We start from the raw sequence: 17,226 nt of genomic DNA, 5'->3' as shown, positions 1-17,226 counted from the left end.
ATCTAGGGAACGGATTTTTGGTGATAAAAAAAGAGGAACTTAGGACTTTATAAACTCCATTTTAAGACTTTTAGGTGCTTATAATAAATTAGTAGGAATAATTGTTAGTCAATAAAATGTTTATGAAATAACTTGTTTTAGATGCAATTTGTATACAAGAGTTACTATTTTTAGTGCAATGAATACTGTTCTTTGATTATAAAAATATACAATTTGTCCAATTTAAAAACGTTTTCATATTTTGATTGATTGATTGGGTGTTTTAAGTCCACTTTATGCACAGTAAGGCTAATCGGGACTGGGCCTACAGTTTAAAGTGGGATTCGAACCACTATGTGCCTCCACCGGGTATCGAAACGGGGAGCCCTTGATTACAAGGCGATGACGCTACCACTGCGCCATCGGGGAGGGCTTTTTCATATTTTGAAACAAGCACGCACATGCTTTTCAATGTTCTCCATGCTGAAGTTCTTCCAGTCGTCCATGAGGAGGCGCCAGTACAGTAATTGACACTACTGGGTTGTATCAATCCCATTAACTTCCAATGTGATCATTACAACCAAGAAGCGTCCATGGAGAAAGTTCTTTCTACACCGCAGGAACTAAGTGGTGCAAACTTCATACATGCAGCTGCTGCTTATTTCCAAGGCAGGCTTGGTTCTCTCCGAGGTGTAGTGGTAACGCTATCGCCTTGTAACGAAGAGGTCCTAGGTTCGATATGCGATGGAGGCACATAGTGGCTCGGATCCCACTTTAAACTGTAGGTCAAGTCCCAATTAGTTATCTGTGCATAAAGTATGCTAAAGAAACTCAACCTCAAAACTAAAACCTCAGGCAGGTTCGCTGTGGTCTTCTCTCCTTGATGAACAGCCGTACATTGGTTCCCAAAGTGTGCGCCGTGGCTAGCTTACAGGGGCACCGCGAAATATTCCAATATTTTCACTGAAATTCAATCATTGATATGATTGTTCCAAATATGTGCTTATTTTGTACTTTTTGCATATAAAATGTTTTTGAATTTAAAATATATGTTTATTTTTTAACTTTAGGCAAGCAACCTAACCACACTAACAGAGCGTTGCAATTGTTAGATAGGCTTACATTCTGACTTGGGCACCATCATAAAATCTTGAAACACTACAGTGCCCGTCAAATCTCCTGCATATGACCATGAACGGCAACAGCGAATCACAGACGTGCGGCGTTGCCTAGTTCTATGACAAGGCGTTTCGCTCAACCATGCTGTCTCTTTTCCGTGTAAGATTTCGACATGGCACCGCTGCAGTGGTCTGCTATTGGCTATCGCCATATGCAGGAGATTTGACGCGCACTTTAATGGCGCTGTGAAACGAAAAAGTTTGGGAACCCCTGCTTTACACTATACTCTGTCCCGATATATCTGAGGGAAGGCTGAGCATTGCGGCAGAGAAGGCTGGTAACTGCAGTTGCTTTCCCCCTCCACGCAATCCCATTCGCTCTCACGTGTTCATTTGTGGAACCATCTCGCGTCAGTACTCGCGCAGAGACTTGTTTTCGTTCGCTTGCTCCAGGGATATCCGAGACAGAGTATAGAGCAGTTGTTGTTTCCGCCACAAACCCTCCCCTTTCACCTAACTGTTGTGTCAATGCGGGAACTAGGCGGTGTGATTGGTCACTTGCCGGCTTCCCTTTCCTACTCGTTACAGCAGACATTCGAAACAGTCAATCAGACTGAGGTATTCTTGGAATCTTCCCGCGCTCTTGCAATGTTGGAGACCGGGAATAATGCCAGCCCTGTTATAACAACTGAATGATTTTGTAGCTTGGATTCCGTCTGAAAACAGTCCACATTTTTGTTTGGTATGCTACACCTACGGTCCCTTGCTGTTGCATTGCTTCTTTTGCCGCTCGGATTCGTTCAAGGTCTCAAAGGTCAAGGGTCTCAAATCTTTGTGGTGGAAATACAGGTCGTTCTTAATAAAAGTTACTTTTAAAGCTAAGCGAATGGTTTTAAAAGGCGCTTTTCAAGTCAAAATAGGGCTTTTAGGCATTTATAGGAATTTATAGTACATTTAGGCATTTATAGGACTTATAGTTCATTTAGGCATTTTTAGGTCCTATAGAATTTCAGTAAAGGGGTGCTGTGTACATGAAACGCATAGATCTCTAAATAGCATACTTCTAGGACGTAGTTAAAAAAAATAGGTATGTCCTAGAAATCCGTTCCCTACTTATATAATATAAATGCTTGGTTTCTAGATATGCTGTTGCGTTTATGCTTTTACCACCGCAAAAATGAACTTTTCCATAAACCTTAAAGTAGCCGAGTACAGTTGGTTGTAGAGTCCGGCCAAGGAAGACGAAACTACCTGGAAAGAACGATTCCAAACGCGAGAGGGGAAGCAGGGAGAAGCACTCGCCGAACTACCCTGTGGTATTTCGCTTGTGTGGGTTTGCTTGTTGTGTTTATTATCGCTTTCTGTGTTGTGTTAGTGTTTTGTGATGGCTCTTACAATTGGAAACAAACCATTTCGAAGTGGAATGAGGAAAATTGGGACATTTTGGCTACTGTTGCACATTCTACAAAACACCCTCGTTTTGCTAGAAAATGTCACAAGCCATTCAGTTACTACATTTATACTTATAATACTATCTACAACAATATTATTAATATTAAATACTATCCTGATAATGTTGTGTACATTTGTGTTAATTATAATATTTACTAAGAAGATCAATTTAATTGAATGATCTAAAATAAAGCTACTGCTTTACAAACAAGTTTATCTACTAATGTGACGATATGAATACTTTCCTGATATGTTTTGTGTGGTGATATAGTATATGGCTGGCTTACCTAACCCTTACATAATTCGTAAACATCTCTGTATGTATTTTGGCGGCGATGTTACTACGTTGAAACTTCATTGCTGTTTCTACAGCAGACGATTTTCAAGGAACCCGCTTCCTGTCCAAAGCTCCGTCACCCGTATTTAGCCACTGAACGCGTCCGGTTGGCGCATGCGCACTTCCGTCCATGGTCTCGGCTAACGCAGCCAGACAGTAATCTATCACGGGGATCTGTGGAGCAAGGTCGCTCATAGGCGTAGAGAAAGGGAGTGAAGCAGTACACACTCCTGTCAAGCCTGACTTCATCGGAACCATTGCCCTGAAGCGATGGGTTCCGAGAAAACCTTCCACCTGCGAAGCCTCAGTTCTGCCTCTAGGTCAGTTTTTTTTTACCTAGACAGCGGTGAAATTCAGCAGCGCCATCTCTTATTCTGTTTGGTAGAAGAAGTGGAAGCAAAAGTGCGAGTGGTGCTCTCAGCGCCTCTTAGCAGATTATTACAAAACTTCTTGCAAATGGCGATTCCCAGTGGTAGGTCCGTGCACCGGTTTTCCTGCCTTAGATGAAGATCTGCTTATAAATCTTTATCTGTGGTGTAACTAATGATTGATCATGAACGATCTTCATAATTTTGACACTGGTACGATACAACAGTGTTCAATCATAAAAACAATTAATGAAAAGTACGTGTTATGATATGTGCCACTAAAATAATATGAAGGAAGCATGCGTTGTAATTAGTAGAGTCGAAATTATTTAGGTAAGTATCCTCTGTTCAGGAATCTCTGGAGCAATCGAATGGAAACGAGTCCTCTATGAAAGTAGTGACTAGAGAGGGCTCGACTAAAGAACTTGTCATACGGAAGAGGATTGCATGGAGGGGACAACGTGACTGTAGCTACCAACCAATTGCAGCAGCGCGCACTGCTTTGCTCCACCACTCGCTTTCTCTCCTTCTCTACCGTTATGTGTGGTGTTGCTCAACATATTCCTGGGACAGAGCATACTTCTATATTCCAACGTATTTTGTGTAAAAAATTTAAAATCTTGACGAATTACACGAAAAGGGCATAATTTCATTTTTATTTTTACACTTTCAATCGAATCGACACATGTTTAGAGATTTTACATAAAATTATATTTTAAAATTCAGAGTTACGTACATGCCGTGTTAAAGTTACGCATTTCTGTCATAACTTGTCAGATAGGCTAAGAACTAAAAAAATAGTAAAGAAAGAGTCTTTTTATTTACTACACAGCTAGGTTCAGCCTAAGACTGCTGTGAACTAATTCAGTGCCAGTATGGTTTGGAATACAAATTTTTAAGCAACGCATACTTGAGGGCATAAATTGAATGAAACGTGCATATTGGCCCTAAGGCCATTATCGCAATGTACGATGTGTGTGTTTATGTGCAGTGATACCAACTACAAAAATGTTTAGGTGGCGAAAATAAGGAATAATTTTGGGAGGTTGGTACAAAATGGGAATTTTGCTTTGGCCAGTGTTCCTTAGAGGCAGAAGATAGGATTGTATTTGTAATAAATTAATAAATAAAACCTTTTCATAACTCACTAGCTTTTCTGCAACGAAAGAGATGTGAGGTAAAAACAAAAGTTTTCATGAAGCGAGAAGAAAATGTAAATTACGCCTAGAAAACAAATAATCACAAACAACTAACTAACTTTGATGAACCTGAGAGTACTGAAGTTCTGACACAAAATGGAGGTCCTGTGTTTTGCACACACCTTCCTTTCTCTCTTTGTGGTTTACGTGACCAGTGGTCTTTTCAGGGAGCACTTTGTCTGTCTGTGTTTACCTCTTCTACCCCTTTTCGACGTGTGTTTATCCCTTCCATTAGAAATAAAATAGGAAGTAAAATGTTGAAATCCAAGAGCATTAAATAACGTGTTGAAAATCAATATTTTCAGTTGGATAATAAATGTTATGGGTAAATAAATTCAACAATATTCCGTCCACCAACATGTTTTTAATATCACATATTCAAACATGAATTTAGATTTTTGTTCACTTAGAGCTTTACACAAAATATTTGATTTCATTATATTTATTTTATTTCATTAATATTCATAATTTCATTCGAATTTAGGGTACTGATATCTAAGTATGTGGAACATTTCATTGGATAAGTCTATTTTTTCAGATCTTATTCTGTATTCAAACTCAAACAATGACAAGAAATATATGTGTTTTGGATTACACTTTCAATATATTCATTATACATGTAAGATTAAGTTAAATCATAGTAGCTTATGGTAATGGTAAAAGAAAAATATGTAATATTACTAAAAATATTATAACATGGAATTAATTTGTATCATTCCTAACATCGTAATTCATCCACATTTTCCATTTTTGTTCGATTTATTGATTTATTTTACTTCGCTTTTCTGCTATGTTTGCCTAATTGCAAAGATGAGGGTTAATGGTGATAAGAAGTGGATGAAGAGACAATCACAAACACATATGGACAGAACAGATCACAAATCTCACAGAGGAATAGGCTCCAGAGTCTCGTTAGTTTGCAAAATTCATTCAAGGACGTACTACGTCGAAGAGAGGTTGACCCTTCAGTGCCTTCAGAGAAGGTCACCCCTTACACCCCCATTTTTGTTGGACTACATACAAAGCGGAAAATATGCAATTATATAGAAATCCGGGACCTACTCATCACAGCTCCAAATCATTCGGATTTGTCTCGAGACGGAACAAACTTTGCTCAGAAATTTGCATTCTCATTCGTTTTCGATCAGGTGGGAGTAGACGCGGCACAATTTTGTAGAACTTTTTCATACATAATTCAAATGTGAAATACGCTTCACCTGAAATGCCTAGAGTTTCAGCAATATCAGATACCTTCATTTGGTGATCCTCTAAAGTCATGTCATGCACATTTTACATTTGCACTAGTTTTGGTGTGGCGGCAGATATTCATCGTACACCTCTTGGATTAATAGCGACGATGAAGATGACTGATGAACGGGTGAAATTGGTGATTGGATAGATACAATGACACACCCATTCCTGACTAGGATTGGAAACCTGACAGCTCTGGGCACATAGTGCGTTACACTAACCACTACTCCACGGAAGCCGGCTAAAGTGTGTTATCATTTTCATTGGTCGTCATACCCAGTTTTTACTGAAGATTAATGCTATGCAGCAGAAATTCTCAGCCCCTGAGAACAAAGATAATGATAGGACAGAATAGAATCGATGAAGTGAAGGAATTTTGCTATCTTGGGAGTACAATAGCTAAATATGGAGAATGAAGGAAATAAATCACAAGTTGGATAGCACAGGCAAAGAAGAACTTTTACCCGAAGAAAAGAAATATTAACCTCGAGGAACATAGATTTGGTTATAAGGAGGATATGCATACCCGAAGACATTTGTCTGGAGCACAGCACATTATGGATGCCAAATATGGAAGCCTTCGAAATGTGGTGCTACAGGAGAATGTTGAAGATCAAATGGATAGACAGAATAACAAAGGAATATGTTTCGAGACTTGCACATAGCAAGAGAACCTGTGGAATGCTATCGTCCAGATAAAATGCAGGATGGTAGGCCACATCCTGAGATATTGAGGAATAATGAAAACTGTAACTGAAGAATGGACAGAAGGTTGAAACCACATAGGCAGGCACAGGATAGAGCTCATCAAACAAATAACTCAAGATGTGAATTGGTGCAGAGACATGAAGTTATTAGCAAAACACAGGAACAAGATGAGAAATTGAACAAAATAACATAATACAGTATAAACAGGTTCCACGGCCCTTTTTGTACAAATACGAATTCAATAATGTGGAAGAGGGTGTAAAATTTTCTACCAAAACCAACCTTAGGGTTAAACACTTTAGAAGAAGAAAGGCAGAAGAAATCCGAAATATGTAAATTTTGACTTTCCAAGAAACTTCAGTGATCAGTGTTACCGCCTATACAAACCCAGAGGTGCAGGTTTAAACCTTGACCAAGCATAGATGTATCATTGTGTTTGCTTCATTTCATCCGTTCATAATTTCTTATGGTCGTCGCGATAAGCCCAAAAGGTAGATAGCGAATTAAAACAATCCAAATAGAAATAGAGAATAGAATGGAAGCAACTACGGAATTCTTTCTATGTTTAAAGTACATGCTATATACGTATATAATGTTGGTTGTGTGCAAACAAAGTCCTTGATAAATACCAAATTTATGCATCGATATTTCGGTATTAAGGTTTATATTTATGCTATTGCACCTTGATATCTAGCTCTTACGTCAATCACGAGGATAAGAAATAATGAACTAATGAAATGAATATCTGCACAAACACAATGATACACCCACGCCGTACCCAGGATCGAACCTGGGATATTTGGCTTCGTAGATCATTACGCTGACCATTCTGCCCCGGAGGCCGGCTCTATTTTAAGATGCAGTTGTGATATTTTTGCGGTAGAGTCTTGATTGGTCATATCCAGATCAACGAAAGGCTGTTGATATTTTGAAACAAGTGTGTGTCAAGGTGTATGTACGTGCATTACAGTTTTATCTGGCAATGAGTCGGCATTTAGTTAATGTTTCGTGAGGCTATCTCACTTTTACATGGACCAAGTAAAGCTTAAGGGCATATTTAATCTTTTATTCTTTGCCATCGGGCACAAGGGAAATCAGTAAAGTTAACCTGCCTCTCAAACAACCTGTCGTTCTGTAGTTAATTTTGTATGCTGCGTAAGATTGAACCGTTTTGTTGGTGGAAGTCGCTCCTTGAACAAGATCTTGAATGCAGGAATGGTTTTGGAAGAAGACTCCTTCTTTCCGTCCAAGGAAGTCGGAGCTGTAACCGCCTGGGGAGCATAATTAGCATTCCGTGCCGAGAGTGATCTGCATCGATTGAGGAGAAACCTTAGATGAATTTCTGGTTCATTCCCGGAGCAAACTTGAGTATCCGCCATACCGACCTGAAGATGGGGAAAAGTTGCCGAGTGGCAGTAATGCAAGTTTTTTTTTCTTCAGGTAATGTTGCAACAGCAAGAAACTTGAAATCCATCCAGGCGCATTGTCTCTTTTCGAGTAGGATGCACAAGAAGTTGGTTTAATTGCGTTGCCCAAAACGAAGTTGAAAGAAAACAGCAGACCTGTCTCGAGCATATACGATTGTACAGCCAACGGCAAATATAATATTAGGCACATTGTTGCTATTTTCATTCTTTTCTATTCTACATATTATATTCTAAAGAATGGAATTCTGTTGATGCGAAGTAGATGATATCATCTGCTTATTGGCGTCCTTGTTTCAATTCATAATCAACACATTGTGAAAAACAAACTGGTTGCAAATGATGATGAACAATTCGCATACTATTTCTTTTGCAGTTGGGTGTATTTGCGTAGAGAGCTTTGTAGAAAAGTTTACATGTAAATATAATTCCCGATACGCCGGTCTCTGCGGCGGATTATTAGGATTGTTAAGAAAAACAGTGGTCTTGTAAACCACCACTGAATCAATAATTCTAAAAACATCAATAACATGGTAATGAAACAAGGGATCAAATGATCGAATACTGGGCAAGGCGCAGTGGTGGATCCAGAAAAGTTTCAAGAGAGGCTCAGTATAGTAAAACTCTTTCCTGCAGTCACTTTTTAAAGCTATTGATCCTCAATGGTAATAAGAAAAAATCAATTGTGTTGTCAAATTTTGTTTTCATCGCCCCTAACGAATCGCCGCAGCTAAGGATGTACCGAGACCAGAGCTTTCTCCATTGGAGTGTTCACCATGTTTGATAAAGCCATACTAGAAGTTTATTCATCTGAGAGCAGTTTAATTTGCTTTGTTTTTTATTATTTAGCGTCGCTTTTCTGCCACTTTTGTCTAATCACGAAGATGAGGATGAGTGATGAAATTGGTGAAGGGACACTCCCAAAGAACACCCATGACCCATGGCCAGACCAGAATTCGAACCTGGGAACCCTGCGTTGTAGCGGGCTGTGATAACCACTTCGCCACTGAGGTCGGCAAGAGTTTAAGAAGACCTAGAGTGCAAACGATACGCCTTGTGATTACTCAGTTTATATGGCGTAAATATCATTACTGGGTATTTACTTAAAATACAACAAAAAATATGACTGCTAAAGAAACTACTTTTTATGTGCTTTTTTCCTTAAATGATGCTGTTGTAACGTAAGCAAATGCTTCTCAACATCCGCGTATGCTGCGATTAGTTATTTGGGCAGTTCACAACTTCAACCTAATCAAGACTGTCATAAAAGCACATTTCATTAGCTAACCAGACTTCTTGTTAATGACATACTCAGGGGAAGATCCTGGGCCTCGCAGACCTAAACTCCCAAATCCACCCCTGGTAAGGTGTAAATCTGTCAATGTTTTTGTCCAATCATCTACTTTGTTAGTTCATTCTTCATCCTTATTGTCACGATACAAAAGCGACGTAAAAAACAAAATAAATAATTCTTATACAAGTAATTGTCCCTTCCGTGCGCAATGTTATTCTAAGAATTGCACCAAAGCACACTATAACTCCTCAAGACTTTACTTTATCGTCCAGGAACAGTTTTACACTTTTAAATCAGTAGTAAAGTAAAAGTTTAGTAAAGTATTTTTTTTCAAGTAGTGATGGATACATATATTTGGAACCTCAGAACTTATTAATTTCTTGTTTCCTATTTATTACAAATGTTTAAAAGTAACATGAAAACGACAATCTAATGAGTGGACTTGAAAGGTTAATAATATACTCTGGATGGTCGGACATTATGAAACTGACGTGGATTTTCTATTTACCCCAATTCCACTGGAGTGGTTTCGCGTGGTCTTGCACAATTGTGGGAGTTATTTTTGTGCGAGTACGTGTGAGGGGAGAATGAAGAAAAAGTAGAAATGTCACTGAAATTTCCCAAAAGATGTAGATTTTACGAATATAGTTATTATCACGGGGTAGAAAAAAACAAAAAATATTTCAGGCGCCAGCCCCTTTTTCTCAGGAGCCAGGTGTTTTTCTTTTTCAAATGCGTGCTAAGATAGCCATGAATACAATTAAGATAAAGCTACACATTTTGAAGTCTGACATTGAAACAAACAATTTATTAATTATTTCAAGAATGTAATAAAAGTAATTAATGCTTGCACCAGAGCGGCCTTCCTAAAAAGGCTCAACTGGTATCAGCATGAATAACTATGCAATACATTCTCAAATATGGCCGACTCTACCATATCCCTTCAGATTTTAATATTCGGCTAGCAATTACGCAAAAAAAAAAGCACATACTGTACTCGTTATCTAGAAGAAGGTAACGGGATTTCCCTAAGTGAACTCAAGAAATATATTTTTAAAACTACTTTTTTTAAATAACTGAATTTGAAAATTAAGGTGCCTGGTGAAAAATCCAGGCGCTCTGTATTTTTCTACCTCTGGTTGTTGAAAGCTTTCACATTTAATTTATGTGCCCCAATGATATCTCTGAATCTACTTCAGTGCAGGTATTTGCACACAATATTTTCTGTCACATTCATTTAATTTCACTCATTTCACACCCAGCTACTTAATGCTGTTGATGAAACATCGTTTTCTTAAGGTGTCTAGATCTCACTGTGAAGATTGGTTTCCACACTTGTTGTAGTCATCTCTCAGCACAGAAGGTTACAACGTAAGCGATTGCTCAAGGCTGTTTCAGCCATACAACCATGTACTTGATGCTTGCTTGTAAGGGAGAATGGCTCGCTTTCCTTGTATCTCCCACTTGGTAAGCACGACCAGAATCTGGTACAGCTATGCATTTCACCTTTAACCTCCGACCATCTTCCTACATGGTTTGGCCAGGAGTCCCATCTTCTTCAGCGGTCTCTTCAGTCCCTTGCATCAAAAGTACGCTCGGCTGGAGAAATAACGTTTTGTTGTTCTCAATTTTATCTTTTGGAAGGAAAAAATAACGTTAGATTTTGTTGTGAGAACGTGATGATTACCAAACTATAAGAAAGTCTGGTTTCAAGTCTGAGGAAGTCCCTGATAAAGGGTTGAAACGTCACATTAAGTGTTTTAATTTACTGAAATATAAACTACCTTGGCGAGCATATGTAGTGTTTTTTTTGTCATGGAAGCAAGGCTTAATCATGTTGCTATTACTTATTTTGTATTTGTGTTAGTGTTATTTTACAATGAACAACGGCAAAACAGACACAATGCTGCAGTAGCCACGCCTCACCTGGGTTTCAAAACCATGCATGATCACTTATATCTTCGATTATAATAATAATATATAATATCGTCTTTATTGAGAGGGCGTGTTTCGGCCTCGAGGGCCGTTCTTACAACAAACCCTTTTTTTTTTTAAAAAAAAAAAACATATTACAATTGACACTTTCCACTTCTTGAAAATCATTGTTGCAGTAGAAAGAATAAAAAAAATTAAAAAAATAATAATAAAAAGAACATTCCTACTTATAATGTAAACAAATAATGTACTGAAGGTACAGAGTTAAATCTAAAACCACAATTAGAATACAATTATTACAGCTAAAACTAAAACCAATGCCTCATTCCCATTCATTACAGAAAAGACAAAGTTTCTTTTACTTCGCGTTCCTCCGTTATTCACACATTTTCAAAATATTTCACACATGTCAATTTTCACTGTATTCATATTGGTTCTCATTATTCGGACAAACACAAACATCCAAGCTAGAGCGGGATTCCAACCGGGACCCCTAGCGTTGCAGCGCGATGAGCTAACCACTCGGCCACAAGGTTCGGCACTTAAATCTTTGCTTTCAGCTTCTAGAAGTATTAGTGAAGTTTATTTATTTAATTTTCGTAAAAATTAACTTCTTCAATCTTTATAAATATAAATTCATATTGAAGTTGACGAAGTTATTAGCACAGCGCGCGACGACGCCAGAGGTCTCGGGTTCAAATCCCGGTCTGGACATGTGTATTCTTTGTGAGTGCCCCTTCATCCATTTCATATCATCACTCATATTCATCTTCTCTATTAGTCAAAGCGACAGAAAAGCTAAGTAAAATAACCAAATCAATCACTCAATCAATCACGTAACTCTACATAAAAATTCTTTTGTTTTGTAGGCGTATCATATAACTCTACATAAAATGTATTTTCAGACTCCTCGGTATTATGGTTCCTATGCAATGCCAAGGAAGAATTCTGGAAGAATCACTGATGTTTTCTTGCAGGTACTCTTCGATCCGTTTCATGATTTATTATTTATTTAACTTCGTTACCACCTTTAAGTTTAATAGCTTGGAAAATGGCATAGACTAAAAACGATATTAATTGTTAATATTCTTGAGAAGGAAGTTCGTTTACCTATAACTTTTCCCTTATTCTATGTGTTCAGTTAACTTCAACGCAATGTAATGAAATATTAAATATTCAGAATTACAGTATGATCGGAAAACTTTGGCAAAAGTGTTAAGTTGTAATATAATCCTACTTCTTACAGTGGTAGTAAAAGGTTTCCGCATATTGCCCATCAATGGCTAATCAGTTATTTCATCATTTCATTCAACTACGTGAACAATTAAAAATCTAAAAGAGATTCCTACTCTAATTTGCAAGTTGTAAGAGCACAGTGCTATTTAAAATTTTTCATGGCGTTATGTGATTGGCATTATTGGTAGGGAATGTCTCATCACACAATCTGCTCAACTAACATGATGCTGGCGACTGATGTCTCATCCAAAATCATAATCTAGGAGTGTAAGAGGGACCCTTTCTAAAAGCACCCAAATGTCAACCTCTTCTCGACGCAGTACACCATGGAGTGCATTTTGTGGCGTATGGACCCACAGTCTGTATCATCCTCTTTGTGATTTGTGCTGTCCATGTGTATTTGTGATTGTCCTTTCACCAGTTTCTTTTCATATTTCATTCTCATCTTCGCGATTAGCCAAAAGTGACAGAAAATCAAAGTAAATTGAACTAAATCAACCAAAAAATTAATTTTCATCGTGTTATCCGTTTGGACAGCAAGAATTTTAAGTAATGATAATAATTAGCTAATAACTCTTTCCTCTTCGGTGAAGCAACCATTCCATGTTCGCGATGAAAGATTGATCGAAATATTTTATCGTCTTCTTGAGGTTTTTAATGAGGTAAGTCCAAGTTCCAAAAGAGCGATACCTCCGCGATAGCGTACATAGTGTTAATGTCGTCGCCTTGTAATCAAGGGGTCCTGGGTTCGAAACCCGGAGGAGGCACTTAGTGGTTCAAATCCCACTTAAAAGTGTAGGTTCAGTCTCGATTAGCCTTTTTGTGCATAAAGTAGACATAAACATCCTATAAATACACCATCAAGACTGATAATCTACGAGAAAGCTTCAATAAAATCATTTGCGATATATACATATATACATACATACATACATACATACATACACACGTGGTCGACACACGACCTCACCATTGAATATTCCAAGTTCGAGTCTCTGTTTGGGCATGTGTCCCTTTGTGAGTGCTCCTTCATTCATATATTATTATTATTATTATTATTATTATTATTATTATTATTATTACTCATCCTCATAAATGTGACAGAAAAGTGACCAAAAGTAAGAAATAATACAAGTAAATATAGCCCAGTGATCAGCACACTTTCCAGGTTCCAGTTACAGTTGAGGCGCTCAGAATAATATCGGCAGATCCCAACCAAAGTTCATTTTGAGAAAAGTGACATTATCTGTTTTATTTCAAAACTCAGGAGACTTTTCACATTATGACGTAATTTTCTTAGGTTCTTTTAAATATGTTTTTTTTTTTCAGTTTATCTGCAAATTCTTGAACCATTGTGGTTAATAGTTTCACAGATTTTGTGCTGTGTACTAGGAAAAAATATACGAAAGTTAAAAAATTGGGTAAAACTTATGTACAAGAAAGAACCCAACCGAACACCATGCACCTCATGTCCCTACCGTACGCAGGATTATCTTTATTTGGAGGAAGCTGGAATTTCACTTCACCGTAACATGATACTTATAGGTAAACTTGCGCCTACTTACGTCTCTGATTATTCTGTCCATTTTGTATGCCTTTCGAGGTTCATTTTTCTCGATTAAATTAAACAAATAGGCATTTTGCTTATTATAATCACCAAGGCCATAAAACTCTAAAAACAATGTTTTCTTCACATCGCCAGACAAATGTTGAAACACACAAGTTGAATCAGGGAAGTTACAGCACTTCTCTAATGTTCAGTGGTGTAATCGCAGTTAAAATAAAGGACGCGGAAGATCTTATCTTGCTCTGAAATAGGCCAAAATCACTAGAACATACGTCGAATTGCATGTAAACAAGCAATGTAAAACATAACCTCACTAGGTAACGTAATGTTTAAAACACATAATCCACTTACCTCTCACAGTCCTGACTGAGTGTGTTGTTATGCCAGAATCTCCGAAAAAGATGGTAATGACGTACGGTAATACCAAACAAGTTAAGGAATGCCTTCTGACACAGTGATGTAATATAAACCTTTGCCATATTGTCTACAACGCCACCGAACTCTTAGCGGACATAAACAAAAGCACACACAGTTTGGATATGTCATTTTTTCACTGGTAATATTTTCATTTTCCTTACGGACTAATTTTAAAGGTGGGATATGAAAGTTTTGGCATATCCCAATTCGCTTGATACTTCAGCCTATGAAAGGTAGGTGGCAGCAGTATACTGCCGTTATTATTCGGAGCGCTTCAGTTGGTTTCGCATGTCAGTTAAAATTATCAGTCCATTCCCGTTTGAGGTTTGCGCGTAAATTATATGCACATGTTCACACTAAACAATCATTCATGTTTTAGATATTGAATATGTAGTTTGAACAAAGAATTGGTTGAATGAAATATTGAATTTGCGCAAGACAAGCCCTCATGCACATGAGGAATATGCAGGCCAATATTGGCAAATTCTCAAGTAGAAGACAACATTATGAATTTCGATGCTCGTGAGAGTGCACACCTCGATATTACTTTGCATTTAATGTATTCATCTATCTCATTGTGCGTTTTCCAACTGTAGCTGTCACCTCAACATCCGTCGTTCGGATCGAACTTTTCGATAAATCGATAAATCCCTCCCGAGTTCAGTTTACTCATCAACGACAAAAAGTTATCTAACCGGTATTGATTTACTTCTCTTTTTTTATCTTTCCGAACAGAGCTCCTGGCGAAATCTGGAAGCTTCAAAAGGTTGTGTGGGGTTTGTCTCTTTCAAAGGAAATGTGGAACTTGCTAGTTCCTTGTTGGAAGTCTACGGAACTCCCTTTGCTTTGTGGAGTTAGAGACAGGAGGATGTTGGTTTTACGCTTTGCAGTAGTCAAAACTTCAACCAAACGGATCAGAACTTCCATTTCTAATGATGCGCAGAAGCTGTGATTCCCCAGCAATATTCTTAGGTTCCTAATTGTCCACAAGGGAGATGGTTTTAATGTTCTCTCATCACTGCTAGAACATCTGCACTTCTCAGTCGCAACCAGTATCCTCTCAGCTCTTTTGATGACACTAGAGTTTCATATTTTGCTACTGTATTTTTATAATAAATGCCGCAGTTGACTTAAAACCGAATCATGTTGGATTCACTGCCACACCTCGATTCACATGAATGGAATCTTGATGCGTCTTGATGCTTTCCTGGCGACAAATGATGGAGAAGATTTTCTCGGAATATCGACCAGGTGAGTTCTGGAGGGGCCTGAGAACTTTCGAGAGCTAACGTCACTCAGACTTAAGTGAAGATGAGGGCGACGTTAGCTCTCGAAAGCTCCGCCAAAACTCACCTGGCCGATGGAAAAATCTCTTCATTGTATAATATTTTTTTAAAATCTAATGCTGAACAATGGCATAGGAGGCCATTGATGATTTTTAATCGGTTCGACAAGCAGTTGAGCCAAAATATGAACATATTTTTTTCAGCTCGTCTGCATTGCATTCGTCTCTGAAAGGACTCGCAAGTATGACTTTTATTTTGTTTTTACTTTCATAATTCCAAGCAATTATGAATTGTTAAGAGGTTAGTGCATTTTGAATATCGATTTACGTTCTTGAAATATCGGCACTAATCGCGACAATGATTGTTTAATTGTTTTTTATGTTATGGGCACTTCAGCACGGAGACTATTTTGGCCCGTCCCACAATACGGGGATAAGCCCTTTAACTAAAACAAAATTTAGGACAAGCTCCTAACAAGAAAATGAAATGTCTGTTAAAAACTTCCTTACTCAAGTTTTAAAACTAATACATTTTTCCACTACTAAACAAGAAATAAAACTACACTATCTGTGAGGACTAGAATGTCCTTACGTAGACTAAAAGCTGAGGCTGTGAAGGGGCACTGGCCATAGGTCCAGACGCCAGAGCCTCGTTGGCCTGCAAGAAGCCGTTAGCAGGGTGTACAACGTGGAAGTGAGATTGACTTTTGGGTGCCTTACCAGAAGGTCACCCCTTACATCCCTCGTGACGATGAAGATGAATGATGAAATAGATGACTGTACAAACGTATTCACACATTCATATCTTACGTATGATTCGAACTTAGGACCACTGGGTTTTTAAAATTTTTCATACTTACATTTGCCTGACATTCATCTCTTACTTTATTGTGCGCATACTGTTAATATTGTAGATCATTTAATGATCTCTTGAGAGAGAGAGAGAGAGAATGACATTCAACACTCACAAACACACTACTTTGTATGTGTTTTCGATAGTAATCTTAGTAAAGTATACAGGGTGCTCGGAAATTCCCCTTACAAACTCCTAGGGCTAGTAGAGGGGACTGAGTAGACAATATTTGGAATAGGAACCCATGTCCGGAAACGTTCCGTTTCCGTGATACAACCGTGACAATGTGTTGGATGTGCCTGTGCTGGTATGCAACCTAGTAAGCAGTACATGACGTCAGAAGATCACCTGATGGCACGTGACGTCTACCCTGCCGCGGTATCGAACCAGGCTAACGGGTGCCGCGTACTTGATCTTCCTACAGGAAGTATTGGCCCTGTTCTTGGATCCTGTGCCATTGAACGTCCGTCAGGAACTGTGGTTTCAGCACGATGGCGCACCGCCTCACTTTACACGTGACGTTCGGAGACATCTTAACCGAAGATTCGGGCAAAGATGGATAGGCCGAGGTGATCCAACCGCGTGGTCCCCACGATCGCCGGATTTAACGCAATTGGACTTTTTCTTGTGGGGTCGTATGAAGAGTATGGTGTACGAGACTCATGTAGAGACAGAGGAAGAACTGCTGGCACGAGTTCTGGTCGCTGCACAAGAAACTAACGGGACATCGGTGTGATGGAGCGAGTGTACCGGAAAATGATTCGTCGGTATAATGTGTGCAACGACGTTGGTGGTCGTCATAT

Source organism: Lepisma saccharinum, chromosome 2 (genome assembly GCF_977018435.1).
Source record: "Lepisma saccharinum chromosome 2, izLepSacc3.1, whole genome shotgun sequence".
Classification (NCBI taxonomy): Eukaryota; Metazoa; Arthropoda; class Insecta; order Zygentoma; family Lepismatidae; genus Lepisma; species Lepisma saccharinum.
This window is presented reverse-complemented; position numbering follows the sequence as displayed.